Source organism: Amborella trichopoda, chromosome 3 (genome assembly GCF_054954075.1).
Source record: "Amborella trichopoda isolate Santa Cruz 75 chromosome 3, AtrichopodaSantaCruz75HAP2 v2.0, whole genome shotgun sequence".
NCBI classification, from domain to species: Eukaryota; Viridiplantae; Streptophyta; class Magnoliopsida; order Amborellales; family Amborellaceae; genus Amborella; species Amborella trichopoda.
The window spans coordinates 34,993,672-35,008,593 of record NC_142338.1 but is presented as its reverse complement, the minus strand read 5'-3'; positions in this window follow the sequence as shown (position 1 = coordinate 35,008,593).

Genomic DNA, 14,922 nt, shown 5'->3' with positions numbered 1-14,922 from the left:
AATTAATTGAGATACTTTTTTGTAAACAAAAAAGAAACTGAGGTATTTTTCATCTGAATAATAGATTGAGATACTTTTTTTCAATAAAACAGAAAATGAGGTAAAGAAAATCAATTATTTAGTGCCTTTTTCTAAAAAAAATAAATTGCGGAGCTTTTGGCAAATAAGAATAAACTGAGGTATTTTTGGTTTACAAATAAATTGAGGAATTATTTGGCAAAAAAGAATAAAAGGAGATAAAGAAAAATAATTTGAAGTATTTTCTTGGTCAAATAATAAATTGAAGTAAATTTTTGAAATTAAAATAAACCGAGATCTTTTTCGTTTTAAAAATAAATTGAGCTACTTTTCAGTAAAACTAATAATTAAATATGGTAAAAAAAAGCAACTTGAGGTATTTCTTTGGTTAAAAATAATAATCCGAGGCGCTCTTCGGTAATTAAAATAAACCGAGGTGTGTGTAGGTAAGAAAGATAAATTGAGGTACTCTACGGTAATTAAAATAAACTGAGGTACTTCTTGGCGACCGAAAAAAAAAGATGAGGTAAAGAAAAATAGTTTGAGATATTTTTTGGTTTGGAACAATAAAATGAGGCAAATAAAAATAATTTGATGCACTTTTTGTACAAAAATAAATCGAGGCGCTTTTCAGTAATAAAAAATAAATTGACGTAAGGAAAAATAATGTGAGGTGTTTTTTTGGTAAATACTAATTTGTGCTACTTTTTTGTAATTAACAATAAACTAAGGTATTTTTATTTTGAAAAATAAAATGAGGAACTTTTTTGTAATAAAAAATTAAAATGAGGTCAAGAAAAATAACTTGAGGTGATTTTTGCCAAAATAAATAAATTGAGGTACGTTTGGCAAATCAGAATAAACTGAGTTATTTTTCGTTTACAAATAAATTGAGGAATTATTTGGTAATAAAGAATAAAATGAGATAAAGAAAAATAATGTGAGGTATTTTTTGGTAAAAAATAATAATAATTGAGGAAATTTTTGGGAAGAAAAAATAACATCAGGTAAAGAAAAATATAATGACGTAGTTTTTGAGTAAAATAGGAAATTCCCTAACTTTTTGGAAATTAAAATAAATCGAGGTATTTCTGTTTTGTAAACAAATCGGTTGAGGTGTTTTTGGGAATGAAAAATAAAATTAGGTAAAAAAAAAAATATTTTGATGTATTATTTGTTAATAAAAAAATTGATGTGCCTTTTGATAATGAAAAATAAACTGGGGTAAGGAAAAATAATTTGAGGTATTTTCTTGGTCGAATAATAAATTGAGGTTAATTTTGGAAATTAAAATAAACTAAGATAGTTTCCTTTTAAAAAATAAATTGAGCTACTTTTCGATAAAAATAAAAGTTAAAATATGGTAAAGAATAGTAATTTGAGGTGCGTTTTGGTAAAAAAAAAAAAAAAAAATTCCGTAAGGAAAAATAATGTGAGGTACTTTTTGGTAAAAAAAATAAATTGAGCTACTTTTTGATGATTGACAATAACTCGGATATTTTTCGTTAGAAAAATAAATTGAGGTACGTTTTTGTAATAAAAAATAAATTGAGGTCAAGAAAACTAATTTGTGGTATTATTCCATTAAAAAGAAAAATTAAGGTTAGGTAAAGATAAATAAACTGAGGTTTTTTTGCGAACGAAATAAATTGAGGTACTCTTTGCAAATTAGAATAAACTGAGGTATTTTTTGTTTGAAAAATAAATTGAAGAATTATTTGGAAATACATAAAAAAGTGACACAAAAAATAATAATTTGAGGTACTTATGTGAAAGGTGAAGAAAAATATAATGAGGTATTTTTTAGGAAAAAAATAAATCGATGAACTTTTCGCTAGTAAAAAATAAAACTCATTTGGGCTAATTTTTAACTTGAAAGAATAAAAAGATGTACTTTCTGGTAATAAAAACAAAAATCAGGTAAAGAAAAATCATTTGCGGATTTTTTGTAAAGAAAATAAATTGAGGTACCCTTTGGTAATTAAAAAAAAAACTCAATTATTTTTTATATAAAATTAAAATGGGCTACTTTTAGATAATAAAAAATAAGATGATGTAAGGGAAAATAATTTGAAGCATTTTTTTTGATAAAATATAAATCAGGGTATTTTTTTCTGGAACAAAAAATAAAATGAGGTAAAGAAAAATAAAAATAATTTGTTGCATTTGTTGTGAAAAAAAATAATTTGGTATGCTCTTATTTGTAATAAAAAAATAAAACGAGGAAAGAAAAAATAATTTGCGGCATTTTTTGATAAAATTAATTGAGATACTTTTTTGTAAACAAAAAAGAAACTGAGGTATTTTTCATCTGAATAATAGATTGAGATACTTTTTTTCAATAAAACAGAAAATGAGGTAAAGAAAATCAATTATTTAGTGCCTTTTTCTAAAAAAAATAAATTGCGGAGCTTTTGGCAAATAAGAATAAACTGAGGTATTTTTGGTTTACAAATAAATTGAGGAATTATTTGGCAAAAAAGAATAAAAGGAGATAAAGAAAAATAATTTGAAGTATTTTCTTGGTCAAATAATAAATTGAAGTAAATTTTTGAAATTAAAATAAACCGAGATCTTTTTCGTTTTAAAAATAAATTGAGCTACTTTTCAGTAAAACTAATAATTAAATATGGTAAAAAAAAGCAACTTGAGGTATTTCTTTGGTTAAAAATAATAATCCGAGGCGCTCTTCGGTAATTAAAATAAACCGAGGTGTGTGTAGGTAAGAAAGATAAATTGAGGTACTCTACGGTAATTAAAATAAACTGAGGTACTTCTTGGTGACCGAAAAAAAAAGATGAGGTAAAGAAAAATAGTTTGAGATATTTTTTGGTTTGGAACAATAAAATGAGGCAAATAAAAATAATTTGATGCACTTTTTGTACAAAAATAAATCGAGGCGCTTTTCAGTAATAAAAAATAAATTGACGTAAGGAAAAATAATGTGAGGTGTTTTTTTGGTAAATACTAATTTGTGCTACTTTTTTGTAATTAACAATAAACTAAGGTATTTTTATTTTGAAAAATAAAATGAGGAACTTTTTTGTAATAAAAAATTAAAATGAGGTCAAGAAAAATAACTTGAGGTGATTTTTGCCAAAATAAATAAATTGAGGTACGTTTGGCAAATCAGAATAAACTGAGTTATTTTTCGTTTACAAATAAATTGAGGAATTATTTGGTAATAAAGAATAAAATGAGATAAAGAAAAATAATGTGAGGTATTTTTTGGTAAAAAATAATAATAATTGAGGAAATTTTTGGGAAGAAAAAATAACATCAGGTAAAGAAAAATATAATGACGTAGTTTTTGAGTAAAATAGGAAATTCCCTAACTTTTTGGAAATTAAAATAAATCGAGGTATTTCTGTTTTGTAAACAAATCGGTTGAGGTGTTTTTGGGAATGAAAAATAAAATTAGGTAAAAAAAAAAATATTTTGATGTATTATTTGTTAATAAAAAAATTGATGTGCCTTTTGATAATGAAAAATAAACTGGGGTAAGGAAAAATAATTTGAGGTATTTTCTTGGTCGAATAATAAATTGAGGTTAATTTTGGAAATTAAAATAAACTAAGATAGTTTCCTTTTAAAAAATAAATTGAGCTACTTTTCGATAAAAATAAAAGTTAAAATATGGTAAAGAATAGTAATTTGAGGTGCGTTTTGGTAAAAAAAAAAAAAAAAAATTCCGTAAGGAAAAATAATGTGAGGTACTTTTTGGTAAAAAAAATAAATTGAGCTACTTTTTGATGATTGACAATAACTCGGATATTTTTCGTTAGAAAAATAAATTGAGGTACGTTTTTGTAATAAAAAATAAATTGAGGTCAAGAAAACTAATTTGTGGTATTATTCCATTAAAAAGAAAAATTAAGGTTAGGTAAAGATAAATAAACTGAGGTTTTTTTTGCGAACGAAATAAATTGAGGTACTCTTTGCAAATTAGAATAAACTGAGGTATTTTTTGTTTGAAAAATAAATTGAAGAATTATTTGGAAATACATAAAAAAGTGACACAAAAAATAATAATTTGAGGTACTTATGTGAAAGGTGAAGAAAAATATAATGAGGTATTTTTTAGGAAAAAAATAAATCGATGAACTTTTCGCTAGTAAAAAATAAAACTCATTTGGGCTAATTTTTAACTTGAAAGAATAAAAAGATGTACTTTCTGGTAATAAAAACAAAAATCAGGTAAAGAAAAATCATTTGCGGATTTTTTGTAAAGAAAATAAATTGAGGTACCCTTTGGTAATTAAAAAAAAAACTCAATTATTTTTTATATAAAATTAAAATGGGCTACTTTTAGATAATAAAAAATAAGATGATGTAAGGGAAAATAATTTGAAGCATTTTTTTTGATAAAATATAAATCAGGGTATTTTTTTCTGGAACAAAAAATAAAATGAGGTAAAGAAAAATAAAAATAATTTGTTGCATTTGTTGTGAAAAAAAATAATTTGGTATGCTCTTATTTGTAATAAAAAAATAAAACGAGGAAAGAAAAAATAATTTGCGGCATTTTTTGATAAAATTAATTGAGATACTTTTTTGTAAACAAAAAAGAAACTGAGGTATTTTTCATCTGAATAATAGATTGAGATACTTTTTTTCAATAAAACAGAAAATGAGGTAAAGAAAATCAATTATTTAGTGCCTTTTTCTAAAAAAAATAAATTGCGGAGCTTTTGGCAAATAAGAATAAACTGAGGTATTTTTGGTTTACAAATAAATTGAGGAATTATTTGGCAAAAAAGAATAAAAGGAGATAAAGAAAAATAATTTGAAGTATTTTCTTGGTCAAATAATAAATTGAAGTAAATTTTTGAAATTAAAATAAACCGAGATCTTTTTCGTTTTAAAAATAAATTGAGCTACTTTTCAGTAAAACTAATAATTAAATATGGTAAAAAAAAGCAACTTGAGGTATTTCTTTGGTTAAAAATAATAATCCGAGGCGCTCTTCGGTAATTAAAATAAACCGAGGTGTGTGTAGGTAAGAAAGATAAATTGAGGTACTCTACGGTAATTAAAATAAACTGAGGTACTTCTTGGTGACCGAAAAAAAAAGATGAGGTAAAGAAAAATAGTTTGAGATATTTTTTGGTTTGGAACAATAAAATGAGGCAAATAAAAATAATTTGATGCACTTTTTGTACAAAAATAAATCGAGGCGCTTTTCAGTAATAAAAAATAAATTGACGTAAGGAAAAATAATGTGAGGTGTTTTTTTGGTAAATACTAATTTGTGCTACTTTTTTGTAATTAACAATAAACTAAGGTATTTTTATTTTGAAAAATAAAATGAGGAACTTTTTTGTAATAAAAAATTAAAATGAGGTCAAGAAAAATAACTTGAGGTGATTTTTGCCAAAATAAATAAATTGAGGTACGTTTGGCAAATCAGAATAAACTGAGTTATTTTTCGTTTACAAATAAATTGAGGAATTATTTGGTAATAAAGAATAAAATGAGATAAAGAAAAATAATGTGAGGTATTTTTTGGTAAAAAATAATAATAATTGAGGAAATTTTTGGGAAGAAAAAATAACATCAGGTAAAGAAAAATATAATGACGTAGTTTTTGAGTAAAATAGGAAATTCCCTAACTTTTTGGAAATTAAAATAAATCGAGGTATTTCTGTTTTGTAAACAAATCGGTTGAGGTGTTTTTGGGAATGAAAAATAAAATTAGGTAAAAAAAAAAATATTTTGATGTATTATTTGTTAATAAAAAAATTGATGTGCCTTTTGATAATGAAAAATAAACTGGGGTAAGGAAAAATAATTTGAGGTATTTTCTTGGTCGAATAATAAATTGAGGTTAATTTTGGAAATTAAAATAAACTAAGATAGTTTCCTTTTAAAAAATAAATTGAGCTACTTTTCGATAAAAATAAAAGTTAAAATATGGTAAAGAATAGTAATTTGAGGTGCGTTTTGGTAAAAAAAAAAAAAAAAAATTCCGTAAGGAAAAATAATGTGAGGTACTTTTTGGTAAAAAAAATAAATTGAGCTACTTTTTGATGATTGACAATAACTCGGATATTTTTCGTTAGAAAAATAAATTGAGGTACGTTTTTGTAATAAAAAATAAATTGAGGTCAAGAAAACTAATTTGTGGTATTATTCCATTAAAAAGAAAAATTAAGGTTAGGTAAAGATAAATAAACTGAGGTTTTTTTTGCGAACGAAATAAATTGAGGTACTCTTTGCAAATTAGAATAAACTGAGGTATTTTTTGTTTGAAAAATAAATTGAAGAATTATTTGGAAATACATAAAAAAGTGACACAAAAAATAATAATTTGAGGTACTTATGTGAAAGGTGAAGAAAAATATAATGAGGTATTTTTTAGGAAAAAAATAAATCGATGAACTTTTCGCTAGTAAAAAATAAAACTCATTTGGGCTAATTTTTAACTTGAAAGAATAAAAAGATGTACTTTCTGGTAATAAAAACAAAAATCAGGTAAAGAAAAATCATTTGCGGATTTTTTGTAAAGAAAATAAATTGAGGTACCCTTTGGTAATTAAAAAAAAAACTCAATTATTTTTTATATAAAATTAAAATGGGCTACTTTTAGATAATAAAAAATAAGATGATGTAAGGGAAAATAATTTGAAGCATTTTTTTTGATAAAATATAAATCAGGGTATTTTTTTCTGGAACAAAAAATAAAATGAGGTAAAGAAAAATAAAAATAATTTGTTGCATTTGTTGTGAAAAAAAATAATTTGGTATGCTCTTATTTGTAATAAAAAAATAAAACGAGGAAAGAAAAAATAATTTGCGGCATTTTTTGATAAAATTAATTGAGATACTTTTTTGTAAACAAAAAAGAAACTGAGGTATTTTTCATCTGAATAATAGATTGAGATACTTTTTTTCAATAAAACAGAAAATGAGGTAAAGAAAATCAATTATTTAGTGCCTTTTTCTAAAAAAAATAAATTGCGGAGCTTTTGGCAAATAAGAATAAACTGAGGTATTTTTGGTTTACAAATAAATTGAGGAATTATTTGGCAAAAAAGAATAAAAGGAGATAAAGAAAAATAATTTGAAGTATTTTCTTGGTCAAATAATAAATTGAAGTAAATTTTTGAAATTAAAATAAACCGAGATCTTTTTCGTTTTAAAAATAAATTGAGCTACTTTTCAGTAAAACTAATAATTAAATATGGTAAAAAAAAGCAACTTGAGGTATTTCTTTGGTTAAAAATAATAATCCGAGGCGCTCTTCGGTAATTAAAATAAACCGAGGTGTGTGTAGGTAAGAAAGATAAATTGAGGTACTCTACGGTAATTAAAATAAACTGAGGTACTTCTTGGTGACCGAAAAAAAAAGATGAGGTAAAGAAAAATAGTTTGAGATATTTTTTGGTTTGGAACAATAAAATGAGGCAAATAAAAATAATTTGATGTACTTTTTGTACAAAAATAAATCGAGGCGCTTTTCAGTAATAAAAAATAAAATGACGTAAGGAAAAATAATGTGAGGTGTTTTTTTGGTAAATACTAATTTGTGCTACTTTTTTGTAATTAACAATAAACAAAGGTATTTTTATTTTAATAAATAAAATGAGGAACTTTTTTGTAATAAAAAATTAAAATGAGGTCAAGAAAAATAACTTGAGGTGATTTTTGCCAAAATAAATAAATTGAGGTACGTTTGGCAAATCAGAATAAACTGAGTTATTTTTCGTTTACAAATAAATTGAGGAATTATTTGGTAATAAAGAATAAAATGAGATAAAGAAAAATAATGTGAGGTATTTTTTGGTAAAAAATAATAATAATTGAGGAAATTTTTGGGAAGAAAAAATAACATCAGGTAAAGAAAAATATAATGACGTAGTTTTTGAGTAAAATAGGAAATTCCCTAACTTTTTGGAAATTAAAATAAATCGAGGTATTTCTGTTTTGTAAACAAATCGGTTGAGGTGTTTTTGGGAATGAAAAATAAAATTAGGTAAAAAAAAAAATATTTTGATGTATTATTTGTTAATAAAAAAATTGATGTGCCTTTTGATAATGAAAAATAAACTGGGGTAAGGAAAAATAATTTGAGGTATTTTCTTGGTCGAATAATAAATTGAGGTTAATTTTGGAAATTAAAATAAACTAAGATAGTTTCCTTTTAAAAAATAAATTGAGCTACTTTTCGATAAAAATAAAAGTTAAAATATGGTAAAGAATAGTAATTTGAGGTGCGTTTCGGTAAAAAAAAAAAAAAATTCCGTAAGGAAAAATAATGTGAGGTAGTTTTTGGTAAAAAAAATAAATTGAGCTACTTTTTGATGATTGACAATAACTCGGATATTTTTCGTTAGAAAAAAAAATTGAGGTACGTTTTTGTAATAAAAAATAAATTGAGGTCATGAAAACTAATTTGTGGTATTATTCCATTAAAAAAAAAATTAAGGTATTTTTTGAGAATAAAAAAACAATTAGGTAAAGATAAATAAACTGCGGTTTTATTGCTAACGAAATAAATTGAGGTACTCTTTGCAAATTAGAATAAACTGAGGTATTTTTCGTTTGAAAAATAAATTGAAGAATTATTTGGAAATACATAACAAAGTGACACAAAAAATAATAATTTGAGGTACTTATGTGAAAGGTAAAGAAAAATATAATGAGGTATTTTTGAGGAAAAAAATAAATCGATGAACTTTTCGCTAGTAAAAAATAAAACTAATTTGGGCTAATTTTTTTGTTGAAAGAATAAAAAGATGTACTTTCTGGTAAAAAAAACAAAAATCAAGTAAAGAAAAATCATTTGCGGATTTTTTGTAAAGAAAATAAATTGAGGTACCCTTTGGTAATTAAAAAAAAACTCAATTAATTTTTATATAAAATTAAAATGGGCTACTTTTAGGTAATAAAAAATAAGATGATGTGAGGGAAAATAATTTGAAGCATTTTTTTTAATAAAATATAAATCAGGGTATTTTTTTCTGGAACAAAAAATAAAATGAGGTAAAGAAAACTAAAAATAATTTGTTGCATTTGTTGTGAAAAAAAATAAATTGGTATGCTCTTATTTATAATAAAAAAATAAAACGAGGAAAGAAAAAATAATTTGCGGCATTTTTTGATAAAAAACTAATTGAGATACTTTTTTGTAAACAAAAAAGAAACTGAGGTATTTTTCATCTGAATAATAAATTGAGATACTTTTTTTCAATAAAACAGAAAATGAGGTAAAGAAAATCAATTATTAGTGCCTTTTTCTAAAAAAAATAAATTGCGGAGCTTTTGGCAAATAAGAATAAAATGAGGTATTTTTTATTTACAAATAAATTGAGGAATTATTTGGCAAAAAAGAATAAAATGAGATAAAGAAAAATAATTTGAAGTATTTTCTTGGTCAAATAATAAATTGAAGTAAATTTTTTAAATTAAAATAAACCGAGATCTTTTTCGTTTTAAAAATAAATTGAGCTACTTTTCAGTAAAAGTAATAATTAAATATGGTAAAGAAAAGCAACTTGAGGTATTTCTTTAGTTAAAAAAAATAATCCGAGGCGCTCTTCAGTAATTAAAATAAACCGAGGTGTGTGTAGGTAAAAAAGATAAACTGAGGTACTCTACGAATATTAAAATAAACTGAGGTACTTCTTGGTGACCGAAAAAAAAAGATGAGGTAAAGAAAAATAGTTTGAGATATTTTTTGGTTTGGAAAAATAAAATGAGGCAAAGAAAAATAATTTGATGTACTTTTTGTAAAAAAATAAATCGAGGCGCTTTTCAGTAATAAAAAATAAAATGACGTAAGGAAAAATAATGTGAGGTGTTTTTTCGGTAAATACTAATTTGTGCTACTTTTTTGTAATTAACAATAAACTAAGGTATTTTTATTTTGAAAAATAAAATGAGGAACTTTTTTGTAATAAAAAATAAAAACGAGGTACAGAAAAATAACTTGAGGTGCTTTTTGCCAAAATAAATAAATTGAGGTACGTTTGGCAAATCAGAATAAACTGAGTTATTTATCGTTTACAAATAAATTAAGGAATTATTTGGTAATAAAGAATAAAATGAGATAATAAAAAATATTGTGAGGTATTTTTTTGTAAAAAATAATAATAATTGAGGTAATTTTGGGGAAGAAAAAATAACATCAGGTAAAGAAAAATATAATAATGTAGTTTTTTAGTAAAAAAGGAAATTCGGTAACTTTTTGGAAATTAAAATAAATCGAGGTATTTCTGTTTTGTAAACAAATCGGTTGAGGTGTTTTTTGGAATGAAAAATAAAATTAGGTAAAAAAAAATTTATTTTGATGTATTATTTGTTAATAAAAAAATTGATGTGCCTTTTGATAATGAAAAATAAACTGGGGTAAGGAAAAATAATTTGAGGTATTTTCTTGGTCAAATAATAAATTGAGGTAAATTTTGGAAATTAAAATAAACTAAGATAGTTTCGTTTTAAAAAATAAATTAAGCTACTTTTCGATAAAAATAAAAGTTAAAATATGGTGAAGAATAGTAATTTGAGGTGCGTTTCGGTAAAAAAAAAAAAAAATTCCGTAAGGAAAAATAATGTGAGGTACTTTTTTGTAAAAAAAATAAATTGAGCTACTTTTTGATGATTGACAATAACTCGGATATTTTTCATTAGAAAAATAAATTGAGATACGTTTTTGTAACAAAAAATAATTTCAGGTCAAGAAAACTAATTTGTGGTATTATTCCATTACAAAAAAAAATTAAGGTTGTTTTTGAAAATAAAAAAACAATTAGGTAAAGATAAATAAACTGAGGTTTTTTTTGCTAACAAAATAAATTGAGGTACTCTTTGCAAATTAGAATAAACTGAGGTATTTTTCGTTTGAAAAAAAAATTGAAGAATTATTTGGAAATACATAACAAAGTGACACAAAAAATAATATTTTGAGGTACTTATGTGAAAGGTAAAGAAAAATATAATGAGGTATTTTTGAGGAAAAAAATAAATCAATGAACTTTTCGCTAGTAAAAAATAAAATTAATTTGGGCTATTTTTTTTGTTGAAAGAATAAAAAGATGTACTTTCTGGTAATAAAAATAAAAATCAGGTAAAGAAAAATCATTTGCGGATTTTTTGTAAAGAAAATAAATTGAGGTACCCTTTGGTAATTAAAAAAAAAACTCAATTATTTTTTATATAAAATTAAAATGGGCTACTTTTAGGTAATAAAAAATAAGACGATGTAAGGGAAAATAATTTGAAGCATTTTTTTTGATAAAATATAAATCAGGGTATTTTTTTCTGAAACAAACAATAAAATGAGGTAAAGAAAAATAAAAATAATTTGTTGTATTTGTTGTGAAAAAAAATAAATTGGTATGCTCTTATTTGTAATAAAAAAATAAAACGAGGAAAGAAAAAATCATTTGCGGCATTTTTTGATAAAAAATTAATTGAGATACTTTTTTGTAAACAAAAAAGAAACTGAGGTATTTTTCATCTGAATAATAGATTGAGATACTTTTTTTCAATAAAACAGAAAATGAGGTAAAGAAAATCAATTATTTAGTGCCTTTTTCTAAAAAAAATAAATTGCGGAGCTTTTGGCAAATAAGAATAAACTGAAGTATTTTTGGTTTACAAATAAATTGATGAATTATTTGGCAAAAAAGAATAAAATGAGATAAAGAAAAATAATTTGAGGTATTTTCTTGGTCAAATAATAAGTTGAAGTAAATTTTTGAAATTAAAATAAACCGAGATCTTTTTCTTTTTAAAAATAAATTGAGCTTTTTTTCAGTAAAACTAATAATTAAATATGGTAAAGAAAAGCAACTTGAGGTATTTCTTTGGTTAAAAATAATAATCCGAGGCGCTCTTCGGTAATTAAAATAAACCGAGGTGTGTGTAGGTAAAAAAGATAAATTGAAATACTCTACAATAATTAAAATAAACTGAGGTACTTCTTGGTGCCGAAAAAAAAAGATGAGGTAAAGAAAAATAGTTTGAGATATTTTTTGGTTTGGAAAAATAAAATGAGGCAAAGAAAAATAATTTGATGTTCTTTTTGTAAAAAAATAAATCGAGGCGCTTTTCTGTAATGAAAAATAAAATGACGTAAGGAAAAATAATGTGAGGTGTTTTTTATGTAAATACTAATATCTGCTACTTTTTTGTAATTAACAATAAACTAAGGTATTTTTATTTTGAAAAATAAAATGAGGAACTTTTTTGTAATAAAAAATAAAAACGAGGTAAAAAAAAATAACTTGAGGTGCTTTTTGCCAAAATAAATAAATTGAGGTATGTTTGGCAAATCAGAATAAACTGAGTTATTTTTCGTTTACAATTAAATTGAGGAATTATTTGGTAATAAAGAATAAAATGAGATAAAGAAAAATAATGTGAGGTATTATTTGGTAAAAAATAATAATAATTGAGGTAATTTTGTGGAAGAAAAAATAACATCAGGTAAAGAAATATATAATGACGTAGTTTTTGTGTAAAAAAGGACATTCAGTATTTTTTTGGAAATTAAAATAAATCGAGGTATTTCTGTTTTGTAAACAAATCGGTTGAGGTGTTTTTGGGAATGAAAAATAAAATTAGGTAAAAAAAATATTACTTTGATGTATTATTTGTTAATAAAAAAATTTGATGTGCCTTTTGATAATGAAAAATAAACTGGGGTAAGGAAAAATAATTTGAGGTAATTTCTTGGTCAAATAATAAATTGAGGTAAATTTTGGAAATTAAAATAAACTAAGATAGTTTCCTTTTAAAAAATAAATTGAGCTACTTTTCAATAAAAATAAAAGTTAAAATATGGTAAAGAATAGTAATTTGAGGTGCGTTTCGGTAAAAAAAAAAAAAAAATTCCGTAAGGAAAAATAATGTGAGGTACTTTTTGGTAAAAAAAATAAATTGAGCTAGTTTTTGATGATTGACAATAACTCGGATATTTTTCGTTAGAAAAAAAAATTGAGATACGTTTTTGTAATAAAAAATAATTTGAAATCTAGAAAACTAGTTTGTGGTATAATTCCATTTTAAAAAAATTGAGGTTGTTTTTTTTAAAAAAAAAACAATTAGATAAGGATAAATAAACTGAGGTTTTTTCGCTAACAAAATAAATTGAGGTACTATTTGCAAATTAGAATAAACTGAGGTATTTTTCGTTTGAAAAATAAATTGAAGAATTATTTGGAAATACATAACATAGTGACACAAAAAATAATAATTTTAGGTACTTATGTGAAAGGTAAAGAAAAATATAATGAGGTATTTTTGAGGAAAAAAATAAATCGATGAACTTTTCGCTAGTAAAAAATAAAACTAATTTGGGCTATTTTTTTGTTGAAAGAATAAAAAGATGTACTTTCTGGTAATAAAAACAAAAATCAGGTAAAGAAAAATCATTTGCGGATTTTTTGTAAAGAAAAGAAATTGCAGTAATATTTGGTAATTAAAAAAAAAACTCAGTTATTTTTTATATAAAATTAAAATGGGCTACTTTTAGGTAATAAAAAATAAGATGATATAAGGGAAAATAAATCAGGGTATTTCTTTCTGGAAACGAAAATAAAATGAGGTAAAGAAAAATAAAAATAATTTGTTGTATTTGTTGTGAAAAAAAACAAATTGGTATGCTCTTATTTGTAATAAAAAAATAAAACGAGGAAAGAAAAAATAATTTGCGGCATTTTTTGATAAAAAATTAATTGAGATACGTTTTTGTAAAAAAACAAGAAACTGAGGTATTTTTCATCTTAATAATAGATTGAGATACTTTTTTTCAATAAAACCGAAAATGGGGAAAAGAAAATTAATTATTTGGTGCCGTTTTCTAAAATAAATAAACTGAGGAGCTTTTGGCAAATCAGAATAAACTGAGGTATTTTTGGTTCACAAATAAATTGAAGAATTATTTGTCAAAAAATAATAAAATGAGATAAAGAAAAATAATTTGAGGTATTTTCTTGGTCAAATAATAAATTGAGGTAAATTTTTGAAATTAAAATAAACCGAGATATTTTTCGTTTTAAAAATAAATTGAGCTACATTTCAATAAAACTAATAATTAAATATGACAAAGAAAGGCAACTTGAGGTATTTATTTGGTTAAAAATAATAATCCGAGGCGCTCTTCGGTAATTAAAATAAACCGAGGTGTGTTTAGGTAAAAAAGATAAATTGAGGTACTCTACGGTAATTAAAATAAACTGAGGTACTTCTTGGTGACCGAAAAAAAAAGATGAGGTAAAGAAAAATAGTTTGAGATATTTTTTGGTTTGGAAAAATAAAATGAGGCAAAGAAAAATAATTTGATGTATATTTTGTAAAAAAATAAATCGAGGCGCGTTTCAGTAATAAAAAATAAAATGACGTAAGGAAAAATAATGTGAGGTGTTTTTTTGGTAAATACTAATTTGTGCTACTTTTTTGTAATTAACAATAAACTAAGGTATTTTTATTTTGAAAAATAAAATGAGGAACTTTTTTGTAATCAAAAATAAAAATGAGGTAAAGAAAAATAACTTGAGGTGCGTTTTGCCAAAATAAATAAATTGAGGTACCTTTGGCAAATCAGAATAGACTGAGTTATTTTTCGTTTACAAATAAATTGAGGAATTATTTGGTATTAAAGAATAAAATGAGATAAAGAAAAATAATGTGATGTATTTTTTTGTAAAAAATAATAATAATTGAGGTAATTTTGGGGAAGAAAAAATAACATCAGGTAAAGAAAAATATAATGACATAGTTTTTGAGTAAAAAAGGAAATTCAGTAACTTTTTGGAAATTAAAATAAATCGAGGTATTTCTGTTTTGTAAAAAAATCGGTTGAGGTGTTTTTGGGAATGAAAAATAAAATTAGGTAAAAAAAAAATTATTTTGATGTATTATTTTTTAATAAAAAAAATTGATGTGCCTTTTGATAAT